This window comes from Geotrypetes seraphini, chromosome 3 (genome assembly GCF_902459505.1).
Source record: "Geotrypetes seraphini chromosome 3, aGeoSer1.1, whole genome shotgun sequence".
NCBI lineage: Eukaryota > Metazoa > Chordata > Amphibia > Gymnophiona > Dermophiidae > Geotrypetes > Geotrypetes seraphini.
Window position 1 is genome coordinate 272,654,888 of NC_047086.1, and position 24,378 is coordinate 272,679,265.

At 45.7% G+C, this 24,378-nt stretch overlaps 1 protein-coding gene and 1 pseudogene across 1 annotated transcript in view; one reads left to right on the forward strand and one right to left on the reverse strand.

Annotated features, from left to right (window-relative positions):
• NANP (N-acetylneuraminic acid phosphatase) overlaps window positions 1-24,378 on the reverse strand; it is a 100,206-nt gene that overhangs the window by 70,174 nt on the left and 5,654 nt on the right. The gene's annotated exons all lie outside the window — the stretch shown is intronic.
• On the forward strand, window positions 14,697-15,851 carry LOC117357272 (annotated as a pseudogene).

Here is a 24,378-nt window from a genome sequence, read left to right on the forward strand (position 1 = left end):
CCTTCTTGGAGGCCACTGCGCATTGTGCCACCAGATTCATTGTTTTATCCACCAAGACCCCCAAGTCCTTGTCAAGGTTACCTTCCCCCAATACCTTCCCCCCCATCGTGTAGTTGTACATCGGGTTTCCTTTCCCTACGTGCAAGACCTTACATTTCTCTACAATAAAGCTCATCTGCCATCTATTTGCCCAATCACTCAGTTTGTTCAGATCCCTTTGCAGTTCTTTACATTCCTCAACAGTTCAAACCCTACTGGAGAGTTTCGTGTCATCCGCAAATTTTATAATTTTGCACTTCGTCCCTGTTTCCAGGTTATTAATATATATATTGAACAGCAGCGATCCCAGGACTGACCCCTGCGGGACGCCACTTGTGACCCCTTTCCAGTCAGAGTAGTGATCCTTTACTCCTACCCTCTGCTTCCTGTCCGCCAGCCAATTTCTGATCCATCTGTGCACATCCCCTTCCACCCCGTGGTTCCACAGTTTCCTTAGTAGGCGCTCGTGGGGTACCTTGTTGAAGGCTTTTTGGAAGTCCAGATATATGATGTCTGTGGGGTCACTTTTGTCCAATTGTTTGTTTATCCCCTCAAAGAAGTACAGTAGGTTTGTTTGGCATGATCTTCCTTTACAGAAATCATGCTAGCTGGTTCTCATCAGATTATTTCTTTCTATATGCTCACTGATATTGTCCTTGATTAGTGATTTGGCCATCTTCCCCGGAACTGAGGTTAAGCTCAACGGTCTGTAGTTCCCTGGGTCGCCTCTGGATCCTTTTTTGAAGATGGGTGTGACATTCGCTATCCTCCAGTCTTCCGGAACTACCCCTGTTTGCAAGGATAGGTTGCATATCTGTTGTAGGAACTCCGCTATTTCATCTCTGAGCTCTTTCAGTGTTCTTGGGTGGATTCCGTCTGGGCCCGGAGACTTGTCAGATTTTAATCTATCTATCTGTTTGAGTACGTCTCCGAGGCTTACCTCCACTGATGATAACTTTTCCCCTTGATCCCCCTTGAAGAATTTTTCCGGTTCCGGCATGTTGGAAGTGTCTCCGCCCCTATTTGGTCTCTCTCTCTCTCTCCCTTCCCTTCTAACCTCACCTTCATCATTGCTTGCAACTCTGATAAAATGTTGTGAATCTGCGTGTCATCTCGGATCTTAATTAATTGATGTGAACCGCCTAGAACTCCCTGGGTATGGCGGTATACAAGAATAAAATTATTATTATTATTGTTTAATCTGTCTGCCACCTCCGTTTCCTCCTTTACCACTCCCTTTCTGTCTCTCTCATCCAGGGGTCCCACCTCCTCCCTTGCCGGTTGTTTCCCTTTCATATATCGAAAGAATGGTTTAAAATTCCGTGCCTCCTTGGCAAGTCTCTCTTCATACTCTTTATTTGCTGTTCTGACCACGCGGTGGCATTCTTTTTCATGCTTCCTGTGCTCTTTCCAATTTTCCTCGGTTTTATCCTTTTTCCACTTCCTGAATGATTTTTTTCTTGTCACCTATCACCTTCCTAACTTCATTGGATATCCATGCTGGGTCTTTTATTTGATTCTTTTTGTCCCCTTTTCTAAATCTAAGTATATACAGGTTTTGCGCTTCTTTTACAGTGTCCTTGAATGAGGTCCAGGCTTGCTCCACCGACCGTGTTTTCCTGGAGCAGTTCCTGAGTTTTCTCCTTACCATTCGTCTCATGGCTTCATAATTCCCTTTCTTGAAGTTAAACGTTGTTATGGTTCTCTTCCCCTTTGGCATTTCTAATTTCACTTTGAATTCGATCATGTTGTGGTCACTATTGCCTAATGGTCCCACTACTTCCACTTCTTGGGCAGGTCCTTTCAGCCCACTGAGGATTAAATCCAGAATAGCTGTCCCTCTCATTGGTTCCCTGACAAGCTGCTTCAGGAAGCAGTCCCATACTGCCTCCAGGAACTCTGTTTCTTTCGAATATTTTGAAGCTCCATGGCTCCAGTCTATCCCGGGATAGTTGAAATCTCCCATAACTATGGTGCTTGTGTTTTTACCTTCTCGCCTCACCTCGGCTCTGTTCTTCGTCCTTTGCTTCCATTTGCCCAGGTGTGCGATAGTACAGTCCCATCTTTATCTCGGTTCCCTTTCTTCCTGGTATTTTAACCCATATTGATTCCAGCTGGTCATTTGTCCCTGTTGCGTCCATTCCGGTCGAGTGGTTTCCTTTATGTAAAGTGCTACTCCTCTTCCTTTCTGATGTGTCCGGTCTCTTCGGTAGAGCTTGTACCCTGGCAGTACTATGTCCCATTTGTTTTCCTCATTCTACCAAGTTTACGTGATCGCTATGATGTCTAGGTCCTCATCTTTGGCCATGATTTCTAGTTCCCTCATTTTGTTCTTCAGGCTTCTTGCGTTAGTGTATATACAACTTAAGTCTTGATATTTTTGTTTTCTTGTTATTCTCCCTTGCGGCTCATTTTTCTTTCCGTCCTCTTCTTGTCCTGCAGATTCCTGTTTATTGTCTCTCCTGTCATCCCCTTGTGGTACGATCTTATTTTCCTTCTTTTGTTCCTTCCTTTCCTCCTGTTCCCTTTTGTCCTCCCCTTGTAGTAGACTCCTCCTATCTTCCTCTTGATTCGTCTGACTCCATTTGTATTTCATCATCTGTTTTGTGTCTTTGGTGCCTTCCCAGCACTGTCCCCGCTCAGTATCCTTTTGGGATACTCTCTTCCGAATCATCGACACCAGGTCGACTGTCAGCTTTCCCCCTCTTCCTAGTTTAAAGCTTGCTCTATTTCTCTTCTGACGTTACTTGCTAGTAGTCTAGTTCCCACCGTGCTCAGGTGTAGTCCGTCTCTCCTGAAGAACTTGTTCTTGCCCCAAATTTTGTCCAGTTCCTCACGAATTTAAATCCCTCTTCTTCACACCATCTCCTCATCCACGCATTTATTGATTGTAGCTCCGCCTGCCTCTTCACATCAGCCCTCGGTACTGGCAGGATCTCCGAGAACTCTATCCTCTGAGTCCTCATCTTCAGCTTCCTCCCCAAGATCTTGAACTGTTTTTGAGATGTACCCTAGAGACATTCCTGTTGATATATTCAGCTTGGCTGTTTGTGGTTTCATGCTTGAGGAGTGTGTGTTGGGGTGGGGGAGGGGGGTTTAGGAAAAGAGAACAGGCTGCTTTAGACATCTGAGAATTGCTGCAGATCATTTTAAATATCAACTCAAATATGTTTAAGCCAGTGGTCTCAAACTCAAACCCTTATTGGGGCCACATTTTGGATTTGTAGGTACTTGGAGGGTCACAGAAAAAATAGTTAATGTCTTATTAAAGAAATGACAACTTTGCTTGAGGTAAAACTCTTTCTAGTTTATAGTTTAACAGTTAAAGGAAAGGGTTTATAAACTAGAAAGAGTTTTACCTTAAGCAAATTGTCATTAACTATTTTTCTGCAGTCCTGCAAGTACCCTATTTTTTCTGCAGCCCTCACATTTAAAAAGTTAATATCTTTCCTTTCTCAATAGCTGACACATTTCAATCACTATATTGAAATAAAATCATTTTCCCTACCTTTGTTGGCTGGTGACTTTATTTTTCTGTGCTTTTAACTATTTTCCAGGGCCTTCTTGTCCTTTGACTTTTTTTCTCTCCATCTTCACTTTCTGCCTTGCATCCATCTTTGGCATTAACTTAATATTCAATTTTTCTGTTTTCTTTCAAAATCTACGTTTCCATGTCATACCTTCCCTTCTATCTCTCTCTTCTTCCGTCCCTATTTCCATGGTCTGACATTTTTCTTTCCTTTCTCTCCCTCCCTCCTTCCTTCCTTTCCCGTGATCTGGCATCTGTCTCCTTCCCTCCCCCAACTTTTTATTTCTTTCACCCTGCCCCCTTCTTTCTCTTTATGCCCCCTTTCTTTCTATATGTCTGTCTTTCTCTCTCTCTCCGTGCCCCCTTTCTTTCTTTCTCTCTCCATGCCCCTGTCTGTGTCCCGTCTCCCTTCTTTCTTTCTGTCTCCCTGTCCCCCCTTTCTTTCTTTCTTTATCCCTGCCCTCCCCCAAGCCACCATCGGGGAACAGGCTGGCACCGAGTTCTTAGCTCTCCCTACTTATCTTCCCCAGCACGGGGCTGACCTATTCTCGCCACTCGACATCAATTCTAACGTTGGAGAGGAAGTTCCGGGCCAGCCAGGCAGCGATTGGCTGGCCAAAACTTCCTCTCCGACGTTAGAATTGATGTCGGGTGGTGAGAATTGGTCAGCTCCGCGCTGGGGAAGATAAGCAGGGAGAGCTAAGAACTCGGTGCCAGCCTGTTCCCCGATTGCGGCAGTGCTAGCTATTCACCGGCTGTGGTGGCAGCCTGTCCCCCAATGGCGGTGACTTGGGGGAGGGCAATGAGAAGGGAAGCAAGTTGGGGACCCCTGCTTTAGGCGAGCCGCACCTCAAGTGGCTAGAATAGAGGCACAGTTTGCCGACCACTGAATCATACTTGCTCAGTATGCTCAGAGCAGAGTATGACCACTGTGGAACAGGCCCAATTTGAAGAAAACACATAGAAACATAGAAAAAGGCGGCAGAAAAGGGCTATAGCCCACCAAGTCTGCCATTCCAAGTATCCCCCCCCCTGAATTTTACTCCCTTAAAGATCCCACGTGAGTATCCCATTTTTTCCTCAAAAATCCGTACGATGCTGGCCTTTATCACCTGGGGTGGGAGTCTGTTCCAATGATCCACCACTCTTTCAGTGAAGAAAGTACTTCCTGTAGTCGCATGAAACTTCCCTCCCCTGATTTTCAGCGATGCCCTCCTGGTGGTCGAGGGTCCCTGAGCCAGAAGATATCATCTTCCGACTCGATGCGTCCCGTGATGTACTTATACGTTTCAATCATATCTCCCCGTTCTTTTCTTTCCTCAAGTGAGTACAGCCGCAACTTCTTTAGTCTTTCTTCATACGCGAGTTCCTTGAGCCCCATGACCATCCTGGTGGCCGTTCGCTGAACCGACTCGATCCTTAGCACGTCCTTTCGGTAGTGTGGGCTCCAAAACTGAACACAGTACTCTAAGTGAGGCCTCTCCATGGCTCTGTACAATGGCATCATAACTTCAGGTCTCCTGCTGACGAAACCTCTGCGGATACACCCCATTATTTGTCTTGCCCTGGAGGAAGCCTTCTCCACTTGATTGGCAACCTTCATGTCCTCGCTAATGATCACTCCTAGATCGCGTTCCGCCGTGGTCCTAACCAAGGTCTCACCATTTAGTACATAAGTTCTACATGGGTTTCTCCTGCCCAAGTGCATTATCTTGCATTTTTTAGCACTGAAGCCTAGCTGCCAAGTTTTTGACCATTGTTCCAGCAGCAGTAGGTCGTGTGTCATATTATCAGGTGATAAGCCACTGCCTACTATGTGCAAAGTTTGGCGGTGTCGGCGAACAGTGATACCTTACTCTAAGTCCTTGCGTCATATCTCTTATGAATAAGTTGAATAGTCTCGGGCCCAGGACCAATCCCTGTGGCACTCCACTGATCACGTTCGATGCTTCGGATGGGGTACCGTTCACCACCACCTTCTGAAGTCTACCGCTCAGCCAATCCCCAACCCATGTAGTTAGAATGTCTCCTAATCCCATCGATTTCAGCTTGTTCAGTAATCTTCGATGAGGGACGCTATCAAATGCTTTACTGAAGTCCAAATATACCACGTCCAGTGACTCTCCGGCGTCCAGTTGTCTAGTAACCCAGTCAAAAAAGCCAATCAGATTAGATTGGCAGGATCTACCCCAGGTGAACCCGTGTTGGTGTGGATCACGCAGTTTTTCCTTGTCTAGGATTGTGTCAATATTCTGTTTGATCAGTGTTTCCATGAGTTTACACACTATAGACGTGAGACTCACTGGTCTGTAGTTTGCTGTCTCTGTCCTGCAGCCCTTTTTGTGGAGTGGGATTACGTTGGCTGTTTTCCAGTCTAAGGGGACCCTTCCTGTGCTTAGGGAAAGATTGAAAAGAACAGATAATGGTTCTGCCAGGACTTCCCTTAACTCCCTGAGCATTCTGGGGTGTAGGTTATCCGGCCCCATGGCCGGATAACACAACCAAAGGAGAAATCATAGGTGGTTTTAAAAAAAATTTCTGTAGAACAGATAATTGCAATTTCCAAAGAAACACATTTTTCACATACTTGCCAAAGGCCTACAGCCCTACACTGCAACCACCACCACCACAGCCTGGGATGCCTCATTGCTTGGTTCCAGTGCTTGTGGGCGAGCTGCAGAGCAGAGTAAGCTGTGCTGCAGGACAGAGTGAGCCGTGCGCTCCGGATCCGGGCTGAGAGGGAGCGGAGGGAGGCTGAGATCGCGAGATGCACAGCGCAACCCGGCAGCCGCTAATGCCGCCTAGAGACGCAAGTCAAAGCGGGCGGAGGGAGGCTGAGACTGGGAGAACCACAGTGCCACCAGGAGGCCGTTTGCAAGTCAATTACAGCACTTGCGGTCTGTACACGATTGTCCTCTCCACAATCGGAAAACTTGTGAAGTGGAGAGGACAGATCGCGGGCCGCAAAATAGACCCTGGGGGGCCGCGTGTTTGAGACCGCTGGTTTAAGCAAAGGAATAGCCAAAGAGTTTGAAGATTTTCTGGTAGAAAAATGAATATCAAATATTTGCTAACCGCACTCAAGTCTTGAACCCCCTGACCTATGGAAGATAAAAAGCAGCACCTTAAGGCATAGAGCTAGAGAGGAAACTGCATTTAGAATTTGGTAACAGAGCCTCTAAAAGCTTTGAGAAGGAAAGGAATTGATTAAAAGTCAGGACAAGTGTGTTTGCCCAAACCACACCTAAAGCACGCCCAATCAGATTTGAAAGTTTTCTGATGGGAAGTCTACATGGTGCCTATGACGTCAGATGCTACTTAGGCATGCTTAGTATAAGAAGGTCCATCAGAGCACTGTTTTCTCTTGTAGGACCCCTATTCTGTGTCAATGCTTATTTCTGAGACTTTACTTTTCTTGATTATCTTTTAACCTTTTCATTCCTATATCTGCCACAACTCTCCATTTCATAGGACCATTAGCAGCTATAGTAATTTGCAATTTTGATATTTGTCTAACCTTTTTCATCTTTCCAGGAGCAAATCTAGATGAGAATGATATATTGCTAGCTATTTAGGTGTCTTTATTAGATAAAACCTCAGGCAGAACTGATTTCTTCTTTTGGACTTCTTTTTGTGATTCTTCATTAACTTTTTCTCCTCTTGATATCTGCCACAATTTTCTCCATTCCACAGGGTCATTAGCAGGTCTGAGAATTAGTGATTGATAATAATTGATTTCAGGAGTCTTGGCTGAACCCCCCCCCCCCCCCCATGCTGTTTGAAACTTTGGTGCCAGCAAAATGGATATGCAAGTTACATGAATACGTGAAACCTATAGCAGTGCTTTTCCTCATAGAGCTAAAGGTAAATTGTTTTAGAATCATAATTGTTAGGTATCCTTATTATAAAAAAAGAACAGTGTTTCTTTTGCTTCTGTTCATTCTAGCTGCTATTCCGAGACTGTATATGTCTTGACCTTTACCCCTTTTCTCCTGATTTCTGATTCCCAGAGTGGCTAATGACTCCCCTTGGGTTACCCAGAGGCCAAAACAGGTCTGTTCAAACTGGGTTCAGCACAAGAGCTTACACCTGGACAAAGCTCAAATACTAAAACAGGTGAGAATGATGTACTGAAACCTTTGTTTGTCCTTGTGATGAATTATCTACATTTTCACAATACTAACATGTTTCAAACTTTTTTTTCCTTCAGAAGGGTGTAGTTATAAGAAGATTTTCTGAGAAAACAATCAATTGGTGAGTTTTACAAAGATGTGCTAAATTCATGCATGCGCTAACTACTAATGTGTGCATAGGATAACATGCACACGTTAACCTTTATCACACACTAACGGCGCCTAAACGGTGCCTCTTCAGCACGCGGTAAAATAAGGTTTAAGTTTTACCGTGCACTGAAATAAGGTTTAAGTTTTACCGCGCACTGAAGAGGCATCGTTTAGGCGCTGTTAGTGTGTGGTAAAGGTTAACGTGTGCATTTTACCCTATGCACACGTTAGTAGTTAGTGCATGTGTGGATTTAGCACACCTTTGTAAAAAACAGCCTAAAACTCACCAATCAGCTCTTAATTTGTCTCAATCCATCTTCCTTTTTCTTCAGCCTGTCTTCTTCTACCAAGAGCAGATTCTGGGACCTTACCAATTCTACCACAGTAACAATTTGGACCTATGAGTGCCTTACTCTGCATACCTGTCAACTATCTCATCGAACTGCAGTTGCTGCTTTCCTGGACTGTGCAATAAAAATCTTATACTATTTTTCACCTTGTGCTTATTTATATTAAGTAGCAGCCGGGCATTAGTGTTTTCCTTAATAAGCACCACTTCAGCTCCTTTGGTCACACTGACCTTTGTCTTATCTACTGTTCATGAAGCCCAAGCTGCAAAGGGGGGATGGGGGTGGCAAACAGGGTAGTTGGCATGTCTCCTGCATCACAGCCTGCAACTAACATAATATTTGAGAGCATGAGATTAGATGAGAGGTGAAGAGGATGAACCAGGTGCCTTAACTTGGTGGCTTCTTTCAGTCAGTTTCCTACCCTGACAGCTTGAGATATGCTGAACTGCAGCCGATTCGACATTCTTTGGGTGCCCAAAGGACACCTAAGCAGCACAGTATAATCCAATTAGAATTGCTATGATTTTATGGCTGATTCTGTAGCACAGCGGTTCAACTCCTTCATGTCCTTCAGCTGACAAATTGCTCATTTTAATAAAAATGACAAGCTACAGACCAATCGCATCTAATTTTCATCTCAAACAGCACATTAGCAATACTAGAAACAATCTATTCCAAAAGTTGAGTTTGCATTTGCTACAAAACAGCAGTATTTGAATCCATGTCACATTTATTGAACCCAACTTGAGATTCTGGCTTTTGGGACATGAAAGCAGCGCTTTAAGCCATTGAGTTACCAGTCTTTTGTCTCAGCTAACTGTGAGATGATAGCTAAGCAGATTTTACCTTAGCAGATCACTAAGCTGATATGACATGGGAGTCAGAGAAACTGGAGTTGAAGGTACTGTAGGTCAATGAGTAAAAGCGCTGTACTGATCTTCCAGAGGTTGTGAGTTCCACTCCCGGTCTGTCTTTTACTTGTGCAGGTGCACTTTGATGATGTTACAATGACATCATCATTGTGCAACTGCATACCTCCATTTGCAATGAACTAGAAGCCACATTCAGATCTGTTCTGTGTTTTATTCTGTTTTTAAGCTTGGCCAATTGAAGTTATGGGCTTTCTGTTTGCTTTGAAGAATGAGCTGATTGCAGCAATGTTTCATGACAAAGAGAGTGTTATTTAGAGCAAGGAATTGCTTCTAAAAACCTCTCTCAAATAACATCTGTGGAATGCCCAGAGAAAGCTGATTGGATGACCTAAATAGCATGTATCGTGCTAAAGCCTTTCTGGAGCTTAAACCACATCTATTTGAAGCCTATATGGAGCTCAAAGACCTATGCTTTACACTTCTTATAGGAGCTAATGATACCATTGCTATACAAGTTTCTGTGTAGCACAGGAGTGAAGCTTCCCACCTTCCATGCTGATGTTCCCAGATCAACTCCCACTGAAACTAATATATTATAAATATCCTTTTAAACATGGTATACTGTGTTTTTATTATCCTTTTAATGATGGCATACTTTGGGTTAATTATGTTAAAGCTTACAGTCCTGAAATAATGATAACAAATCAGTAAAAACCACCTTTTTTATATATAACATCGTAGGGATGTCTATCTGGTGTCTATATAGGGGTTTTGGGAACGCGTGCCTAATACACGCCTAAGATACGCTTAGTGCATTAGAGATGTCTATATGATGCCTAAATAACACCAATCGCCACTTGCGCCACATGAAAGTCTAAAGCACGCCTAAAGTTAGGCGCACTTTACAGAATCTAGGCCTCTGTATATATTCATCCATTTGTTGTAATACAGTGCAACTTTTTCAAGTCAAACAGGTTACAGTGCATGCTGTAACATGTTTTGTCCAAGTATTATGTACGTTACCTTGTAACATGTTCTGAGCTCTCTGGGTATGATAGGATAATCTACTATCATGCATCGTGCATGCGCATTCTTACCGGCGTGTTCCGTGATCCCTGATCTGTAGGTCCGTGGCCTGCAAGAGTGTGCATGTGCGCTAGAAGACACCAGGACTCCACCTCCCAAGCACCAGCCACGCTGACTGGCTTCGGCCCCACAGGCCTCTCATGGAGCCCACTTTCCCGCCCAGCATGGATGGCGGTGGTGGAAGCGATGCCAGGAGCGGGCCAGTACCAGGGCGACTTGAGGTGGCTGTCAGATTGAGGCACGCGCGGCGACTGTCAGCACATGCAGGCCACGGCGTCTTGAGGCGGTTGTCAGCGCGTGCAGGCAGTTGAGCTGTGGCGAAGTCGGATGCTGGACAGGGGAAGCAGATAACGGGTACTGCAGGACAGGGGGAGCAGGGAAGAGGTGCTGCTGGACAGGTGGGTAAAAGGGAGGCCTACTGCTGAACAGGGGGAGCAGTGAAGGGGTGGTGGTGGACACAAGTGAGCTAAAAGGAAGGGAGAAGGGCTACTGATAGACAGGGGGAGCAGGCAAGGGGTGGTGGTGGACAGCCAAGGAAAGAGAGAGACAGAAAGACAGACAGACAGCGAGAGGGAGAGAGAGCACCCGTTAATGTAACGGGCTATAAGACTAGTTAATTAATAGTAGGCAAGTTACATTTGGTGCTATTGTATATTGTCCTAGTGCATAGAATCAGTGCCCTCAACTCTGCCATGCAGAGATCAATCCTGTACACAAACAAATGCTTAAAATCTAATTTGAATTATGCTGGATCTTCAATGTATGCAAATCTAAAGTGTGTGTATTTATTGGGGATATTCAGCAAGTCTGGAAATCCCTATAGATGCCTCCTTAAAACCTACTTGAGACTACTTTTGTTAGGTGCCATCAACTCGTATTTGAGTCTTAGGGCTCCTTTTATGAAGCTGCAGTAGCGGCTTTAATGCGCGCGACTTTTAATCATGTGTTACCCCCGCGCTAGCTGGAAAACTACCGCCCGCTCAAGAGGAGGCAGTAGCGGCTAGCAGTTTAGCGCACGCTATTACACGTGTTAAACCGCTACCGCGCCTTCGTAAAAGGAGCCCCTAGTGACTTGATGAATTACAGATCTAAAAAAGAAATTGGTTTTGAGCTATTTGTAGCTATTCGTAGTCCATAGTCCAGTAAGATCTTCCAGCATCATCCGCCTCGTTTTTTTCGCTATTCCCCAAACATGATATCCTTTTCCAATGATCTTTCTCTTCTGACGGTGTGACAAAAAAGACAGTCATAACTTCATCATTTGGGCTTCGAGTGACAGCCAGTTTGATCTCTTCAAGAATCAATTTATTAGTTCTTCTGGTGGTCCATGGCATGCATAAAATCCTTCTCCAGCACCAAAGCTCAAACAAGTCAATCTTCTTTCTGTCTTGTTTCCCTAGTGTCCAGCTCTCACATCAGTAATTGACCACTGAGAAAATTGGTGCGTGGACAAATCTGATCTTCGTTTGGATTGTTATTTCCTTTCTTTTGAAACCTTTGTCGAGAACTTTCATTGAAGAGTGACCAAGTGCTATTCTGCTTCTTTGTTTACAAAAGAGCCCAGGAGATTGAAATTCTTTACAACTTCTATCACCTTTAAGCTCAAAATCTTCAACATTTTCCATGTTCATGATCTTCGTCTTGTTTATGTCAGTTCTAATTCTATGTTATGACTACTGTACCTTGGTCAAATAAGCTAAACTGTGTCACACAGCTATCACCTGTTCTGACCGGCAGGCGGTTTAGCAATACTATCAGCCACCCTCAAGGAATGCAAAAATTAAGCATAAAGCAAAAATATTATACAGTTTGTCAGAATTGTCAGAATGGCTTAAGTCCATGTATGGCATATAACTGCATTCCCTTGGACTTTCTCTGTTTAAAGATAGTCCTCTTCACCAGGGTTTAAATAAGCAAAAATGTCATGAAAATAAACTTCTCAACAATGAAAATAAACTGCATAAACTTAGCCAGTAGAAAAGAATAGCAAACTTTAGAGATAAAGTTCCCAGCTCAGGCTCCGTTCAGACCTATGCCTTGCACTCGAGCTCATCAGCATCAGCTGAGCTTTCCAGCCGTCAGAGCACAGCAGAATGTTAGATAAGTTGTTAGCTTTGTAGAGGTTTTATCACAGAGGTTCCACACATTCACAGATACAGTCCCTTTATTACACAATCACCTCCACGCAGTCTCTGAGCAAAACGGAGAGGTTTTCCTGCACTCACTAATCAAGGCCAGCTGGTCTCAGGTTAACAGAGAACCAGCACACAAACGCAGCTTTGCTTCACTTCCCCTCATAAAATCCATAAAATCCATAAGTGGTTGAATATTAATCAACTTTCTTTAAGTATCAATAAATCCACAACTGTGCTTTTCTCAGGGAAAGAAGGCGTTCAACTCATTAATCCAATCATAATCGATAACAAACCCCTTAATCACACTACTAATACAAAAATCTTGGGTGTCATAATAGACAATAATCTCACCTTTCGACCACACATTAGCTCTTTGGTTAAAAATTGCTTCTATAGACTAAGAATGATTCGTTCGCTGGTCCCCCTTCTTGATTCTCCATCTCTCAATACTCTAATTCACTCCCTAGTGATCTCAAAATTAGACTATTGTAACTCCTTATTAAAGGGGGCTTATCATAAGGATATTAGGCGCCTCCAAATTATACAAAACACTGCAATAAAGGTAATTTCAGGTTCTAAAAAATTCGACCACGTCACGCCTCTACTCCAACATGCCCATTGGCTTCCCATTTCATATAGGATAACATTTAAAATAGCTCTTTTAGTCTTCAAGACATTAAAATATAATACTCCAGCATTTATAGATAGACATCTGATTCCATACAATTCGCCTAGAGTTCTCAGATCATCCTCACAATCTACCCTATACGTTCCCTCTTTAAAAATCATTGGTACTCGCCGTGACTTGATCTTCTCGGTTACTGCTCCAACAATTTGGAACTCACTCCCTCTTTATTTAAGACTTGAACCAGACTTGCAAAAATTTAAGAATAGCTTAAAGTGTCTTCTTTTTAAAGAAGCCTTTAACTAAAAGTTTGGTTTTTTTTGCTGGTTATTTCCTATTTTCATCACCCTTCATCAAATTAAGATCCCCATCCCCTTCCCTTTTAACTTTTCTTCTGTTCTAAATTTTTTCCCCTCACCTTCCTAATGTACTACCCCATTTTGGTTATTTTATTTTAAAATTGTATTTTTTCTTTCTTTCCTACCGTTTCATGTGGCATGTCACCCCAGTTTGTTTTTTACTTTTTAAAGTAGTCATTTTTAATTTTAATGTATTTGTGATTTTATTGCCTTTGTAAAACGCTTTGTAATCTGAAAAGCGTTTAATCAAATATCATAATAAACTTGAAACTTGAAACTCATGGACTAACCTCCATTCCCTCTGGGTTAGAGTCAGCTTCCAGAAGCAATTCGGTGGTGTCCATTGCCTCAGCTTTCTCAGCAGCTGGGGTCAGGCTTGGGAAGTCCTCTGCCATCTCCACGTCCTCACCTGCCTCTGTGCTATGCTGCTGGTGCCTTGATTCCTCAACTTCACCTCCATTCCTGCCTGTGTTCCTGCCCTCCTCTCTGTGATTCAGGGCTCTGCTTTTACGTGTGTCATAGCCCCACCCCTCTCTCCTAGGAGCAGGGGGGTTGGGCAGGAAATCCCTAGGGAAATAACTGGTTTTTCCTAGGCTGAGTGTGCATACCTTGCAGGACTATGTCTCCATTTCTCAGTAAAAGTCCTATCAGGCTTTCTGATGAACCCAGTGTTCTCCTTTTAGTCGGGCCTTTTAGAGCCTTTTAGTCGGGCGCTCCACCCGGCTAATTTAGATGACCACCCAGCTGTCATCTCAGTCGCAAATCCTGTTGCTACTGCCGCTGCTCAAATACTTTTTTTAAACACCCTCTTACCGGCTTGGGGATTCCCCAGGCACAGCCTGAAGAGCTGCCGGAAGTTCAACATTTGACTCCCGCCTCAGCCTTTTTTTCTATTGCAGAGCGGCGCACAGACGGTGTACTTCGATCCCATAGCTGATTCCTTACATGTGGTCCACTTGCCAGCTATACTGGCGTTCCTGTGCTTTCAGCATGCAGGCTACCACGCCATTGCACTCATTGGCGGGGCAACCACATGCATCGGAGACCCCAGCGGATAGATAGGTGTGAGCTACTTTCGCTTGAGCAACTGGTGCAGAACATGTGCGGGCTGTGTGAGAGTTTGCGGCGTGTGTGCGCCAACGGGGAAATCCAGACATGTAGTGGTCATAACCCTACAGAAAGGCTATTCTTTATGTTATATTCTGCTGACATCTCTGCCCTGACCCAAACTCCCCTGCAGATTTACTTTGTAAAGTTCCCATTGCTGAAGCCGTCTGTCTACCTGTAATTACTTGCCCCCTCATAAATATTCAGAAATGAATGGGTGCTTCCATTAACACTCCCTCCCGGGTCTGCCAGACAAGAAAGTCTGAGGCTTCACGGCTTGACTAGGCCTGGCTTGCTCTTTACTGTTAGCGATGAGCTTGGCCGAAAGCAGCTTGATGAGCTCAGGGATCCGCTCCCACTGGCACTCGGAGCAGCAGTGCTTGATCTCCGTCTCCAGCCGGAAGCCCGACCTCTTGGCCATGGTGCCTGCGAGCCGCACCGGGCCGGTGAGCCGCCGGAGCTACTGTGGCAGAGTGCAGCTCAACGAGCGCCCCCCTATAGGCGCAGGGAGAGAGTTGCAGGGGTCAGAGACCGTCAGCCAGGTAGCAGCCTAAGAGAGGGGCGAGTCGAGGGACTGAAAAGGGCGCAGGAGCAGCGAGCCATGTACAAAGCCGCATTGTGAATCTGAACTTCAGCTGCAGTTTAAAAAAAGGATCTAATCTAAATGTAATTACGTTGAAAAACTGCTACTATGATTAACTATGTCTGTACTGCTACCAGACATACGTAGCACTGTACAGAGTTACAAAGACAGTCCCTACTCAAAGAGCTTACAATCTAGAGACAAACAGGATATCGTGGATACAGTTAAGGGGAACGAATGCTGGCTGGGTTGGAGGGCAGAGGGAAAGGGCGTGAGGCAGTTTGAGTATCCTGAATTCCACCTGGTATGAGGAACGTAGAGCCGTGGAGTTTCTGGTCTTAATGGGTCTCCATTTTCGCATGGCACACTGCTGAGCCGGCATAGTGTGCAGTCTTGCCTACAGAGCCCCGAGGGCATGAGCCTAGTTGAATTTGTCTATCAGATGTTCCAGGCCTATGACTTCTACTACTTGCACCAGCACCATGACTGCCGGATCCAGATTGGTGGCTCCGACCAGCTGGGCAACATAATGACAGGCTATGAGTTCATCCAGAGGGTAACAAGGCAAGTTCATTGTCCGACAACAGGACTCCTGTGTAGAAAGACTTTTGAAACTTTTCACTTTTTTGCTTCTTCCGGAGATTGTACACATCATGGACATGCACAAGAAAGAGCAAGAGAAGCGAGGACCTCAGAAACGCCTTGCAGCAGAAGTAACCAAGCTTGGTTATGGCAAAGAGGGGCTGGCATCTGCCAAGAAATGCACTACTGCACTCTACCACAGCAGTATGGATGCAATGGAGGCTATGAGCTCTTCAGAGAAGCTCCACTCATCGAATTAATACTTGAACCTGGAATGACAGTACTGCAGTGTTCTCCCTAGCATGTTTTAGCCGTGCGCACCGCATCGAAGCCACACGCCAATCCTCTTCCAAGTTTCAAGTTCAAGTTTATTCAGGTTTTTGATTAAACGCTTATCCAAAAGGTACAAAGCGTTGTACATAACAAAAATTTTTAAAAAGTTAACAAGGAAAGTAATATTTTAACAAATTAGACATACAAAATTAAATTGTGAGACATACTTCCCTGCCCCCTACTCCAGGGGTGTCCAACCTGCGGCCCAATAAGGAGTTTTGTGCGGCCCAGCTTCTCTCTCCCTCCCTTCTGTGCCTCCCTCCAGCAGGTAGTTTGTGGCCAGCTCCCTTGCTGCAGTTGTCCGCGGGCGTCATTGGCTCCTCGTACGTGATCTGCAGCTGTATCAGAAGTGTTCCCTCTGACATCACGACATCAGAGAGGCGGCTTCCGAACCAGCCGTGAATCGTGCGCGAGGAGCCGACGCTGCCCACAAACGACTGCAGCAAGGGAGCCGGCCAGAAAACTACTCGCCGGAGGGTGGCACAGAAGGGAGGGAACGCTTCCAGCACAGGCGCGGATTGCCTATGGCCATAAAATAAATGCTTCCAGCAACAGCCACGGATCGTGTGAGGAGCCAGCCATCACCGCCCGCAGCTTTCACCAGAAAAATGATTGCAGCATGGGAGCCGACCAGAAGGTAAATACCTGCCAGAGGGAGCACAGAAGAAAGGGAGAGAAGTTGGATCTAGAGATGGAAGGGAGGTAGGGAGAAATTTTAGGCCTGTGGATGGAAGGCAGCATTCTCTTTTTTTCCTCCATTTCATTGTTCAGCTTCAAAAGGGGAGAGAAGAAGAAAAACAGAAAAGAGAAGGATCAAAATGTTGGACCATGGGGATAGAGGAGGAGAGATGGACCCATGGGAGGGCAGGAAGGATGAGATCTGGGATAAGAAAGGAGATGGAAAGAAAGGGACAGGGAGTTAATAGCCTGACCAGTGGAGAGAGGGAGGGGATTCTGAAAGTGGTGAGCCATGTGGATGAGGTCAAAACGGAGATGACAAGATGAGTGAGAGAGCAGTGAGTACAGTGGTAGAAATGTGGTAATGGGGAGTAGATAGAAAGAAATAGAAATAGGAGGCTGGGAAAGGAGTGAGATGGGAAATGGGAGAGCTAGGGACTGAGAGAAGATGGAGAATTGAGAGGTAGCTGAACATTTAAAAAGAAGAAGAGTGAGAAAGAAGGCAAAAAAATAAAAGAAAAAGTTAAGAAAGCTGAAAGGGAAAAATCAATACATTGGAGACAAGTATAAGGAGAAAATGGAACAAGAGAGGAGAAAAAAATGAACAGCAGACACTGGAAAGAGAATTATTTGAAGATAGACAAAAAGCAGAAAGAGAAACTGGGACCAAGATGATGGAAAAACAAAATATCCAGACAACAAGGTAGAAAAAATTGTTTTATTATGAATTTATTAACTGGAATATGTTAGCTTTGGGATATGTGCATCACAATTATTTTTGTATTCAGTGGCTTAGTCATATACATCTGATTTAGGGAGGGACTGGAGCCCAAAATTAGTGGATGGGCACCAAAGTTTCTCCCCGCCTGAGTGCAATTTACAAATACTAGAGCTATTGGGGATCCCCAATCCCTGCCACCTGAAGACATCTGACAACCCAAAATCTCCAAACTTTGTAGCCAATGACAATAACCTCAAGTTGCCACTGCTTTCATGCATGCATGAAAGCCAAGGTGGGGGGGGGGGCAGGGAGGATGGAAGGCAGCAACTCTGCAATATTGCTGCCAGCTCCAGAACTTGGGAAGTTGGAGGGGAGGAGGTGGCTGTCAGTTGATGAGGCTTGGGGATCCCTACTAGCTTCAGCTCGGGAGATGTTCATTTTGAGGGAGTCTAAGCTCAAAGTGGGAGGTCCAAAAAAGCAATAATACTTATCCTGACTGAATGATCCTCCACGTGCGTCGATGACAGCTGATGCAGCATCCCCACTCTGATGAGGCTCACCTCTGAAGAGGCTCACCGTAGCTGTAATAGATGTGAATGGGAAAACCAGGAGTGCGCATCCTTGCTCAGAGTGGGGATGTGGAAGCCTGTGGCTACTCACACTGTCAGCGGTGCATATGGAGGATCACTCAGTCAGGGTGAGCATTACTGCTTTTCTCGTTCCTCTCCACAGTGTCCCTTTAATGAAGGTTTATTATTACATTAACGGGTGCTGTCTGTTTTTCTTTCTTTGTATCTCCTTGGCCGCTTTTCTGTCTGTTTTTCTTTATGTCTCTCTCTCTCTCCTTGGCCGCTGTCTGTCTGTTTTTCTTTCTGTCTCTCTCTTTCCTCAGCTGTCCACCATCCCTTGCCTGCTCCCCCTGTCCAGCAGTAGCCCTTCTCCCTTCCTTTTACCTCCCCCCTGTCCAGTAGCACCCCTTCACTGCTTCCCCTGTCCATCAATACCTGTCCGCAGCACCTCTTCCCTGCTCCCACTGTCCAGCAGCAGCCCTTCTCCCTTTCTTTTACCTCCCCCATCCAGCAGCACCTCTTCCCTGCTTCCCCTGTCCATCAATACATGTCCAGCAGCACCTCTTTCCTGCTCCCCCGTCCATCAATACCTGTCCAGCAGTAGTCGTTCTTCCTTCCTTATACATCCCCACTGTCCAGCAGCATACCTTCTCCCTTCGCTTTACCTCCCCCCTTCCAGCAGCACCTCTTCCCTGCTCCCCCTGTCCAGCAGCACCCCTTCTCCTTTCGCTTTACCTCCCCCCTTTCCACCAGCAGCTGCCCTTCTCCCTTCCTTTTACCTCCCCCCTGTCCAGTAGCACCTCTTCCCTGCTTCCCCTGTCCATTCAATACCTGTCCAGCAGCACCCCTTCACTGCTCCTCCTGTCAAGCAGTAGCCGTTCTCCCTTCCTTTTATCTCCCCACTGTCCAGCAGCACCCCTTCCCTGCTCCCCCTGTCCAGTAGCACCTCTTCCCTGCTCCCTAATACCTGCTCCCAAACCGCCGTTCCTACCCTCCCTCCATCCCGGCTTCCTGGTCTCTTCTGGCCCACCGGCATGAACCACTACTGCCGCTGCTGCTCTTCATTCGCGTCTGCCCTCCTCTTCAAAGCAGCCTGCTGAGGAATGCCGGCCGGCTGTAGCGAACTTCGCAGGCCGTTCTCCACCTCGGTAGCACATTTCCTCTGACACGATCCCTTACGTCAAAGGAGGGGCGGGATTCACATCAGAGGGAACGTGCTACCGAGGTGGAGAGTGGCTTGCGAGGTTTCGCTACAGCTGGCCAGCAAATCCTCAGCAGGCTGCTTTGAAAAGGAGGGCAGACGCGAATGAATAGATTTACTACCGTCTTAGAGTGAGTGAGGGCGAGAGGGGGGAGTTGCTGGCATGTTTTCCACTTCCTTGCATCCGTGGTCACAAACTCCTCCGCCACAGGCTCGTTCTACTGGCACGGAGTTATGCATCATGGACGCAGGGATCACAAAGTTTGCGCATGCACGCTTAGGGTTTTATTATAGTAGATACGTACATCTTCTATATTAGTGATTGCAAATTTGGGACCTGCTCAGCCTTTTTTTTTGCTCATCAGCTAGTGTTAGTGTTTATGTGGCCCCAGAAAATTTCTTTTCATCCAATGCGGCCCAGGGAAGCCAAAAGGTTGGACACCCCTGCCCTACTCCTTCACCGTGAGCAGGAAGGGGTAATTTTCATAGCGTTCCAGGCTGCACGCCAACCTTCTTCCCCGACCCTACTCCTTCACCATAAGCAGGGAGGGGTAATTTGCATAGCACCAAATTTGCACTACCAAATTTCCCTGTCCTGCCCCCACCCGGCTACTTTTTCGTGCCACTCATAAGAACATAAGAAATGCCTGCACCGGATCAGACCTGGGGTCCATCCAGTCCGGTGATCCGCACACTCGGAGGCTCAGCCAGGCGTACCCTAGTGCATACATTAGTCACTCGTATCCCTTAATGTGTTCTGCAAGAAGATGTGCGTCCAATTTTCCCTTAAATCCTAGAATGGTAGTTTCCTCCACCATCTCTTTCGGGAGAGAGTTCCAGGCGTTCACCACTCGCTGTGTGAAGCAGAACTTTCTGACATTTGTCCTGGCCGTGTCCCGTCTCAGCTTCAGGCCATGACCTCTGGTCCGAGTCTGGGTCAAATTCGCCAATGTGAATAAAGCTATTTCTTGCTCTCCATCCTTTCCCCCTGCTGGTGAGTGAGCTTGCTCCATTTTGTCGATTCCTTTTAGCAATTTAAAAGTCTCTATCAGATCCCCTCTCAGTCTTCTCTTCTCAAGAGTGAATAATCCCAGTTTTCTGAGGCGATCCTTATAGCTCAAGTTCTCCATACCTTCAACTAGCTTCGTCGCTCGCCTCTGCACCTTCTCCAGCAGTGTTATATCCTTCTTCAGGTATGGAGACCAGTGTTGGACACAGTATTCCAAGTGTGGTCTGACCATTGCTCTATAAAGCGGCATTATGACCTCCCTTATTCTACTCATGATTCCATTCTTTATCATGCCTAACATCCTGTTAGCTTTCTTTGCCGCCGCTGCACATTGAGCCGACGGCTTTAGGGTCCTGCCTTTTTCTTGTTCGCTCTTCTCCAATGATATACCTAACGGTTTATACTCATGCTCCTTGTTTTTTCTGCCCAGGTGCATCACTTTGCATTTTTCCACATTAAAACTCATCTGCCAATTTTCTGCCCATCTCTCAAGTTGCTTCAAATCTCTCTGAAGTTCCTCGCTGTCTTTTTGTGATCTGATTGTCCGGCATAGCTTTGTGTCATCCGCAAACTTGACAATAACACTGGTCGTTTCTTCTTCCAGGTCATTTACGAAGATATTGAATAAAATAGGCCCAAGAACCGAGCCCTGAGGCACACTGCTAGTTACTTTCTTCCAGTCTGAGTACTTCGCATTTATGCCCACTCTCTGTCTTCAGTTTTCCAGCCATTTTCCTATCCATCTTAGTATATCCCCTTCTATTCCATGACTTTGTAGTTTTTTGAGAAGTCTCGCATGAGGTACTTTGTCGAACGCTTTCTGGAAGTCCAAGTATATTACGTCTACCGGTTTCTCCGCTATCGGCTTGTTTGTTCACTCCTCAAAAAATTGAAGTAAGTTGGTCAAGCACGACTTTCCTTTCCTGAAGCCATGCTGACTACCTTTCAGCAGGTCATGGTTATCTAGATGCTGTACTATGCTGTCTTTAATCAAAGCCTCAACCATCTTCCCAGGGACCGATTTGAGACTCACAGGTCTATAGTTTCCCGGTTCTCCCCTTGATCCTTTTTTGAAGATTGGGATGACGTTCGCTATCTTCCAGTCTTCTGGTATCCGTCCGGGTTCTAATTGACATGTTAGCGAGGGATTGCAGTAGTTCTCCGATTTCCATCTTTAGTTCCTTTAATACTCTCGGGTGAATTCCATCTGGGCCAGGGGATTTGTCACTTTTTAGTTTGTCAATCTGATAGTATATCTGGTCCAGATCCACCTTCACTGTGGTGAGGCTCTCCTCTATTTCTCCCTTGAAAACTTTCACTGTTTTGGATATTGAAGTGGCGTCTTCCTTGGTAAAGACAGAAGCAAAGAAGGAATTTAATCTGTCTGCAATCTGTTTGTCTTCTTTGATGTAACCTTTTCTTCTTGATCGTCGAGAGGGCCTACTGTCTCCTTTGCAGGTTTTTTCCCTTTAACATATCTAAAAAAGGGTTTGAAGTTTTTGGCCTCTTGGGCTATCTTTTCCTCATAGGCCCTTTTGGCTTCTCTCACCGCCTTGTGGCACTTCTTCTGGTCGTCTTTGTAACTGTTCCAAGCCTCGGTTGTATTCTCGCGTTTCCATTTTTTAAAAGAGTCCTTCTTTTCCCTAACTGCATCCTTCACCTCTTTGGTTAGCCAAGCTGGTTCTCTTTTGGCTTTAGTTTTCCTTCCTTTGGTTATCTGTGGAATGTATAGATTCTGTGCTTCGGTGATAGTATTTTTTTAGTAGGGACCATGCTTGCTCTACCGTTTCGATTTCAGCTATCCTTTTTTTGATCCGTTTTCTTACCATGGCTCTCATGTTGTCGTATCTTCCTTTTTAAAGTTTAAGGTTGTGGTTAGGGTCTTGGTTCGCTTCCCCACTTTCCGATGTCGAGTTTTAAAGTAGAATCATACTGTGATCGCTCGTCCCCAGCGGGATCGTGACTTCTACTTCTTTGTTTGCCCAATTATGCCATTTAGGACCAAGTCCAAGGTGGCGTTTCCTCTTGTCGGTTCTCCTACCATTTGTTCTAGGAAGCAGTCACCCATCATTTCCAGGACTTTATTTCTTTGCCGCAGCTTGAGGTTACTAGGTTCCAGTCTATTCCTGGAACTCTGAAGTCTCCCATGATCGTTACATTGCCCGTCCTACATTCATGTCTTATTTCTTCTATCATCTCAGAGTCTGCTTCCTCCGTCTGTCCTGGAGGTCGATAGTAGAGACCTATTTTTGTGTCTGCTCCGTTCTGTCTGGGGATCTTTACCCAGAGGGACTCCAGTTTCTTTTTCTCCTCCACCTTCCCTACTCCTCCTGGACATTTAGGGGCAATGCCTCCCCCTTTCTGTCCTGTTCTGTCTCTTCTGTAAAGCTTGTATCCCTGCAGTACTGTATCCATTCGTTTTCCCTCATTCCACCATGTTTCTGTTATGCCAATAATATCTATTTCTTTCGCGTCTTGCTAGTGTCTCCAACTCCCCCATTTTATTTCTCAGGCTTCTGTCATTCGTGTACATACATTTAAGCTCCCTTTGTGCTACCTTCTTGGACTTTCTGGGCTTCACAGTCCTTATTGTGTCTTTCACGGCTTCCTATATGTGCTCCATTGTTGTCTCCCTCATTTGCTGCAAGTTCTTCCCCTTTATCTGGGCGGATGTCCTTAGTGCCTGCTGTCCGGGCCATCGACCAGTTGTCGACTGTCCGCTCTTCCCTGATCTTCAGTTTAAAGTCTTCTCAATGACCTTCTTCATGTTTCCAGTCAATATTCTCGCCCCTTCTTTGGTGAGGTGTAGTCCGTCCTTCCTATAGTACCTGCTCCTTCCCCAGAACGCTGTCCAGTTGCGCACGAAGTCAAATCCTTCTTCCTCGCACCATCGTCTCATCCAGGCGTTGATTTCTCGCAGTTCATCTTGCCTCTTCGCATCTGCTCTCGGTACCGGGAGGATCTCAGAAAATTCCACTGCCACCTCCCTGACCTTCAGTTTTCTTCCGAGGGAGCGGAGCTGGTTCTTCATTTCCTCCCACTCGGCTGGAAAAAATTTCTGATGAAAACACTGTGAACCTATTTTGATATGGCATTCTCTGCTGGATATTCTTAGGTTTAAACCCTTCCTGCTCTACCTCACTGTCTGATGGGTAGTCAGCCATTTCACTATCCTTACTTTTAACCTGGTCAGCTCTCCTGACCAGGGCCCGTGCTCTGCTTATATCCATTACAGGGACAAAGCTGGCTACAGGTTTGTCACAACTGATACACCCTTACTAGATATAGAATAAGTGATTATATAGTCTAAACAAAACTAACTGGAAACCTCTGCATGCAAAGCAATGCAGGAGAAATGAACATGCATTTCCTCCCTTATTGTACAAACTAAAGTTATTAGAGACACACATTTCCTATAGCAAATAGAAATCAAGATTTGACATTAAAAAAGCAGGAAAATGATCTCAAGAAAAACAGCAGCTAAATATGTGGAATCCTACCACCAAGCCAAAAAAATAATTTGCCCAGGGGTCAATATAGACTGTCACTAGAACCTAGAAAATTGGCAGTACAGAAACTATCATGCCTGAGAGCCTGCTGACTGAGACAGGGTGAGAAGAAAGAGAAATTACTTGTAAGAGTGAAGGATGAGACAATGATTCGGGGAGGAGGAGAAAGAAAGAAAGGTGATGATACAGCCAATATTTAATGGACCAAAGAGTGGTAGTATCTTGTAGCTTTCTTTAAAGTAGGAAAACAATATTTTCGCTCCCTCTCCCTTTGGTAGCTCATAGGCACACAAACCTCAATGCCCACTCTCATCCTTATACTTTTAAACTCCTAGGGGAAGATTATCAAATGTTTGTGGTAAAATCCGACTGGCCGCTATTGTAATGATTTAAAAAAAAAAAAAAAAAAAAAGACAGACCCCCAAATCGAAAATCAGCAGGAGTAATGCTCACTCCTTCCCACCACTGCATCAAGCAAGCAACCCACCCAACACTCTCCCCTCCCTTCCGGCAGCGGGAAGAATGCCCACTCCCTCTCGCCACTGCTATCAAGCAACCCCCTGAACCCCTCCCCCCCCGGCAGCAGAAGAATGCCCACTCTCTCCCGCTGCTGCCATCAAGCGACCCCCCCCCCCAAGCAACGTGAGGGATGCCCACTCCCTGCCGTTGTCATGCCTCTGAAAACGTGGGGGCCCCACCTTGTTCATGATGGCCAGCCAGCAGGCCTGCCTCTTCAAAATGCATCCTGGGATGTGCTGGGCAGGGGCCTAAGGCTGATTGGCCCAAGTTGCCTAAGGCCCCTTCTATG